General features: G+C 40.5%; 1 protein-coding gene across 1 annotated transcript in view; it reads left to right on the forward strand.

The window, feature by feature from the left end:
- Positions 1–7,016, forward strand: part of galnt13 (UDP-N-acetyl-alpha-D-galactosamine:polypeptide N-acetylgalactosaminyltransferase 13) — a 241,880-nt gene extending 234,864 nt beyond the window's left edge. Inside the window, exon 13 of the transcript XR_005634152.1 lies at positions 6,863–7,016. The gene's annotated coding sequence lies outside the window, so the exon portion shown is untranslated. The remainder of the gene's footprint in view (positions 1–6,862) is intronic.
- The last annotated feature ends 404 nt before the right edge of the window (positions 7,017–7,420 follow it).

Raw genomic sequence — 7,420 nt, forward strand, 5'->3', positions numbered from 1 at the left:
GTTCCTCAATTACTGTAATACTTAGCATAAAGAAGTACTACAACTGAATTAAATCTAAGAAAAAAAAAACATTTTTGAGATCGGCTAATTTACCAATCACTGATCTAAGTAGTTTGTGGTGAAAATCAACCAATCAAGTGAAGCATCACTAGTCAGTAAAATAAAAAAGATTAAAAACTCTTTCAAGCACAGAAATACAATTTAGAGTAAAAATTAAAATTAAAGGTTTCAAAATATAAAATTCTTGTAAACTGAAATAATTATTCAGAGCTCAAAAAAAATTAAACAGATAAGACGGGATTTCCAGTTCTCGACACGTAGGAATCCTAGTAGGCTCTGTGCTATACAAATAGATGAAGAAGGTTAATGGGAGGCTTAATGTGAGGAGGGCACGTCAAGAGAGGTTATGCTCAAGTTATACAACCCACTAGTGTTCTGGAGTACTGTGCAGTTTTGGTCTCTATATTACAAAAAGGATGCAACGACACAAGAGGAAATCTAGAGGAGATCGACAAGGCTGATTCTGGGACTGAGAGGCATGAGCTGGGAAGAAAGACTGAAGAACTTGTATTTTTTCAGATTTAATAAGTGCAAATTAAGTAGTAACACAAAGTGAAGGAAATTAGTGCAGTGCATCTCAAATGTTTTTTTTTTCAATAGAAACACAACTGGAAAGTTTCTATGAATACATTTCACATAAGTTTTTCTTCATACAAGGAGTCATTGTCACATGGAACAAGTCACTAAGAGTGAGGCAGAAATGTGTGACTTTATGGACCTTCAAAACTCGACTCAATTGACAAGCTTTGTTGGGCTAAATGGCCGGCACTCTTCAAACTTGTTTTAATGTTCAGATTTCATTGGTTTTCCTGTAGGAAAGCCATATCTGACTTAAATGTGATGTAACACTTAGTTTTTAATTTACGGTGGAGATCTTTGACTTTGTAGCCTGTAAAGTTTAAGTACCGATTACAGTTATCCAAAATTTCCCTCGTACCATTTTATGTCTCTTAATGGCACATATTTGTTATCCTTTCTAGTTCTGTTTTCTGGTTGCATTTAAGTGCTAAAAAGATTAAATTACCAAACACTGCAGCCAGTGATGTCTTAACATAGCTATATAAGTAAGAATGAAAAATGTTGAGAATAAATAGTATCATCTAGTTATGTATAACAATAAAAAATATGTGGATAGACGTATACTGTAGACATCAAAGAAGCTGATAGATAGAAAGATGCTGTATACTAGATAGATTGACAGGAAGGCTTTTCATGATCAATTGATAGGTAGAGACGGATGTGAAAGGTGCCATATATTAGAAGGATATGTTAATAGATGCTATACAGTCGATAAAGAGACCCAGAAGATACTATATAGGAACACACAGATATGTAGATAGGAAAGTGACAACATGAGAGATACAGTAGGCACTGTGCCTTCAGAAAGTATTCAGACCCACATTTGGCATGTTGCATCCCTGTGCTAAAATCATACATTTTTTTCCTATATCAATCAACACTTAACATCCCAGAATGACAAAGAAAAACGGGATTATATTTTTTTTTCTAAATGTATTAAAATTGTAAAAAATGAAATTTTGCATTGACACAAGTATTCAGACCCATTGTTCAGTACTTCATCAAAGCCCCTTTGGGAACAATTCCAGCCTGGAGTGTTCTTGGGTATGACATGACAAGCTTCACACACCTGGATTTGAGGATTTTCTGCCGTTCCTCTCTTCAGGTCCTCTCAAGCTCTGTGAGGATACATGGAGACCGTTGGTGGACAGTTATTTTAAGGTCTCTTCTGTTCGACTGGTTTCAAGACCGGGGCTCTGACTGCGCCAGAGTTGCCTTAAAGCCGCTCCTTGTGTTGTGCTTAGGGCCATTATTCTGTCCTTCACCTGCTCCAAGATGTGAATGAAGCACTTGACTGACCTGCTCTTCACTTACATGTGCCTGCACGATCAGCCAAACACCCCAATCAACTTCGGAGGGGCTGTGTACATTCTCAGATGTGAACTTGCACCTGCTTGGAGGATGCACGCTTTGGGACTCGATTATTCATTAAAATCATGCTTCACCATAAACCTCTTATCACAGGTTTGGTTAAGCTACTCCAGTTTCTTCCCACACCCCAAAACAAATGTAACATTCTCATACAGACTCAGTCTATTTCAAGTTGGCAGAGAGCTGGTCTCTATCCTGGCAGCATTTGGAACATCACTCACAGACCATGAACAAGAAGACACATGGAGATGAAAGAGGAGAATCAGTACAGACTCTAGGAGAACGTGCAAACATCACATGGAGGTGAGCGATTTGAATTCAGAACAATGAGTCCATGAGGCCACCATGCTACCCTTAGCACCACCATGTTACTCCAAAACAAACCGCTAACATTTATTTTTTTCTAGTTTCTTTCTATGAGGAAATGCCAAGCCACTAAACAAATGTGCTCTTTGGGAACCTTCTAAGCTGTGCCTTAAAAGAATCACGTCTTTAACTCTTTCAGGACTAATCATTTTTTTCATTTTTTCCCAGGTCTGAATATTTTTCCCAAAAACTCAAATTTTCTAAAACGCATACAAAGCAAGCGCTACATGCATTTAAAATTTAACAGTAGCTTTCTAAGATCGGCTGCCAAACTGCATACATACTTACTACATACCTGTTTGTGTAACCATTTATATTCTGAAAGGCACTTTCTGGAAGAAAAAAAAATACAGCGACCTGCCTTATGTTTTTGATTTGCAGATCACTTTCATCAAAATCAGAGTTTGATAGGTCAGAGTCTGATTCAGCAATTATACATAAAAAGCAAGAAAATAAGTAATGGCCACCGAGTATTTTGCTTTGCACATTCGCTTTGTTCTTTTGCCCGATGTCAATGGCGTTCTAGACGTCGTTTAGTCTAAACTCCTCACATAAACACACAGGGATTCGATGTCAAGTCAATGAGTCGAACAGTCCTCCAAGCAAAGAGGGTCTACCGATAACGTGATGGTGAGTTTGATTTTTACCCTCTGCCCCTGGATGTCAACTAAAGTCAACATCCAACCTCAACCCCCTGCTGTCGACATCCGCCCTAAAAGAGTTAAACCCTGCAGGAAATTTGTTGGATGTCATGGCTTTGTTTTTGCTCTGCTACACATTGTCAGCTGCTGGACCTTCTATAGACAGGTATGTGTCTTTCCTGCCCATGTGCAATCAAATGAATTGACCACAAGTGGACCCCAAACAAGGTGTGGAAATTTCTCAGCGATGATCAATAGAATGGGATGCACCCGAGACTAATTTCAAGTTTCGTAGCAAAGGGCCTGAACATTTGTGTCAATGGGATATTTCACTTTTTTAAGGTTTTAAAGAGAAAATAAAGTATCTGTACAGGCCATTGTGCCATTATACTGCCATCCTTGAATGCTACATAATCAAATTACATAATGATGGTTTATAAGCCAAAAGCAGCCCATCTTTAGATGTAATTTGACTTATTCTTTCTTTTTGTAAATTACCTGTTCAACAGTTACTGTTCAGTACATTCCTGGCGCCACAAACAGTAGCTGTCAATTTTCTTCCATTTATATTCCCCTCTGAAATCCAAGTGAACATTTCGTTCTTTCCTGTCAATTTACCCATTTTACATAGCAGCTCTCACAGAATGCCCATCACAAAGCACTTTACAGAGCGTCACAGCTACAAGTTATCACAGTGATCATGATAACGCACCCAGGTGGCACAGGGGTGCTCCTGCTGCCTCACAGCTCCAATGCTACGGTTTCATTCCTTGGTCTTGTGACATTCCAGGTTAGCTCTACACTCCATGGTTATTTCCAGAAGCCACTCAAACCCGGAACCTTTGATGATCTGCGACAAATGAGGAAACGAAGTAAAGCTATGGGTTGGTGCAAAGTGTCTAGTGCTTTTATTAAAACCAAACAATCAAATGTCCAAAAGTGCTGTGCAAGTTTTTCAATAAATAAGTCGATAATCCCTAAAATGACATGAAACAGGAAAATTAAAATCAATAAATAATCCAATAAAAACAATGTTAAATCCCGGGCAGATTCTTCTTAAAAACACAAGCCTCAATGCCTCTTTGTCAAATCTGGTGTCTCCTCAACTTATTTCATCAGGATTGTGTACCATGAGGGGACAACCACCGACAGGTGCAGTCATCCTCTTTTTCCGTGTTTGGATTCCCACCACCAGTCCCTCTACGTCTGTAAGTCACTACCCCTGAACCCCACTCACGTCTCCCTTAGCCAGTCCAACGTAGAAGATGCTGCACAACGAGGCCACACCTATTCCTCCCGGGGTAGCTCAATAGGAGCGCCGCTATTCCAGCCCCACTCTAGAGCACTGGCCTGCCCCTCGCTTCCCCAGAGCATACTGCCAACCAATTACTTCCTTTCCTCCTGGCACGGGCTCCTCGCCATCCTGCCTCCCCTTCTCCCTTAACCTCTATTTCTTCTTTTCCGTTCTCTTAATGTTCTTGTTTTCTTTCTCACTCCCCAATCCTTCCCACCCTGGCCATCTCTGTTGTACAAGCTCCCTTTATACCCCCGATTGGGACCAGGTACTGTCCTTCATCTGCTCCGAGGTGTGAATGAAGCACTTGACTGACCTGCTTTTGCACTCGCATGTGAATGAGCGATCAGCCAAACACCCCAATCGATCTCGAAGGGGCCGCGAGCATGCTCAGATGTGCACTTGCACCCACTTGGGGACTCGATTATTCATTAAAATCATGCTTCACCATAAACCTCTTATCACATGTTTGGTTAAGCTACTCCAGTTTCCTCCCACACCCCAAAACAAATATAACATTCTCATACAGACACAGTCCATTTCAAGTTGGCAGAGAGCTGGTCTCTATCCTGGCAGAATTTGGAACATCACTCACATGACCATAAACAAGAAGACACATGGGGATGAAAGAGGAGAATCAGTACAGACTCTAGGAGAACTTGTAAACATCACATGGAGGTGAGAGATTTGAATTCAGAACAATGAGTCCATGAGGCCACCGTGATACCCTTGGCACCACCATGTTGCTCAAAAGCAAACCACCAACATTTATTTTTTTTCTAGTTTCTTTCTATGAGGAAATGCCAAGCCACTAAACAAATGTTTAATACTATGAACTCAGGAAGACCAAGCGAATTTAAGGATTTTGTGTTTTTAAGAAAACAAAGATTAAGGGATGAAATGACTGAAGTGTTTAAATTTATAAAAGAAATTAGTACGGTACTGTAGACGTTAAAATGTTCAACGAGTACACAGGGACACAGTTGGTAACTTGTTAAGAGCGGACTTCACACAAACATTAGGAGAACAATAAACATGGAATAAACGACCAAGTAGTGTGGTAGACATTAAAATTTTAGAGACCTTCAAGACTCAACTTGATGTTGTTTTGGAGGCATTAGGTGGATAGGACGGCCTGAGTGGCCTGTTCTTCTCTGGTTCTGTTCTAATTACTCAGGATCTCCCAGCGAGTTGAAAACAGGAATTGAACCAGCTCTCCTTGTGTTGTCTTTGCTTTGTGCTTAGGGTCATTATTCTGTTGGACAGTGAACTTTCAGCCCAGTCTGAGGTCCAGAGCGTTCTAGAGCTGGTTTTTATTATGGATGTCTCTGTACTTTGCTATGTTCAGTTTTCCCTTAATGCTGACTAGTCTCCCTAAAAAACAACCCCACAGCATAATGCTAAAACCTCCGTGCTTCACCTTTGAAATGCTACTGCACAGGTAATGTGCAGTGCCTGGTCTCCTCCTTAGAACTGAGGCCATACAGTTCAATCTTTGTTTTATCATACCAGAGGATCTTATTTTTTCTTAGGTACCTTTTTTGCGAACTCCTAACAGGCCACTCTGCCATGAAGCCCATATCGGTGGAGTGTTGAAGTGGTGTTTGTCCTTCTAGAAGTTTGTACTGTCTCCACTTTGGTTCTGGATTTTGGTTACCATTCTTACCAAGGCCATACTCTCGTAATTGTTCAGTTTGGCCAGGCAGCAGGTTCTAGGAAAAGTCGTAGTTATAAAAATCTTCCATTCAAGAATTATGGAGGACTCTGTGCTCTTTGGGAACATTCTAAGCTGTAGGGATTTTTGTAGCCTTTTCCATATCTGTGCCTTAACAGAATCGTGTCTTTAACTCTTTCAGGGCTAAGTATTTTTTTCATTTTCTCCCAGGTCTGAACATTTTTCCCAAAAACTCTAAAAAGCATACAAAGCAAGCGCTATATGCATTTAAAATTAAACAGCTTTCTAAGATCGGCTGTCACACTGCGTACATACTTACTCCATACCTGTTTGTCTAACCATTTATATTCTGAAAGGCGCTTTCTGGAAAAAAAAAAAAAGAAAACAGCTACCTGCCTTTTGTTACTCAGGATCTCCCTGTGAGTCGAAAACAGGAATTGAACCAGCACTCCTGGAGTTTAAACCCAGGGCCATAGCCACTAGACAGCACTGACTGCCAAGGTGAGTTTTTTGGTTTAATGGCAGAGTGTATGTGTGTGTGTGGGAATTTGCTTGTGAGACATTACCAATGTAAAGGAAAAATTCCAAGAATAGTGTATGAACGACTTACACATAGTAAAAACAAGCAAGGATCATCTGATTACCCATATCAAGAAACAGGCCAGGTTGTTCTTTGGTTTGGTGGGATGGTGCCGTAGATTCATCCCCAATTTTTTGGACATTGCCATACCCCTCACTGACCTGCTCGAAGTTACAGCAGCCCAGAACATTAAATAGACAAAAAATTGTGAAAAAGCTTTTAATACCTTGAAAGAGATATTCTGTAAAGATGCAGTGTTACTCTGTCCTGATTTTATCAAACCTTTTCTCTTACAGGTGGATACCTCTGGGGAAGATTTGGGAGCAGCTTTAATGCATTGGGAAGGTGGAGAGTGAAGAACAAATTTATTAGCAGAAACCCGTTTAATAGAGAAAAAAATTATGTGACATTGGAGAAGGGAGGTCCCACTGTTAAGTGGGCAATAGACCTTCTGCCAAATGAATGTATCTATACTAATAAAAGGCAAAACCCTCACTGACTGACTCATCACTAATTGTCTAACTTCCCTTGTAGGTAGAAGGCTGAAATTACGCAGGCTCATTCCTTACAGCTTACTTACAAAAGTTAAGCAGGTCTCATTTTGAAATTCTACGCATAACGGTCATAAATGGAACCTACTTATGTACATATATACGGCCATAGCCTGCAGCTCGGTCTTCGTGTGAGGCGGAGTTGCGTCCCTCATCGTCACGCCTTTCCATGTAATTGAGTGCCTGCCCATATAAGGCCGTCCGTCAGCAGCAATCCAATAGACACGCTGCCGCTAAATATTCGCGGGTGAAGGACTGTGCTTATGCAAACGAAGATGAGATGGTCAGAGATAGACTAGTGTT

The sequence above is a fragment of the Polypterus senegalus genome, chromosome 6, assembly GCF_016835505.1.
Source record: "Polypterus senegalus isolate Bchr_013 chromosome 6, ASM1683550v1, whole genome shotgun sequence".
In the NCBI taxonomy this organism is placed as follows: Eukaryota; Metazoa; Chordata; class Cladistia; order Polypteriformes; family Polypteridae; genus Polypterus; species Polypterus senegalus.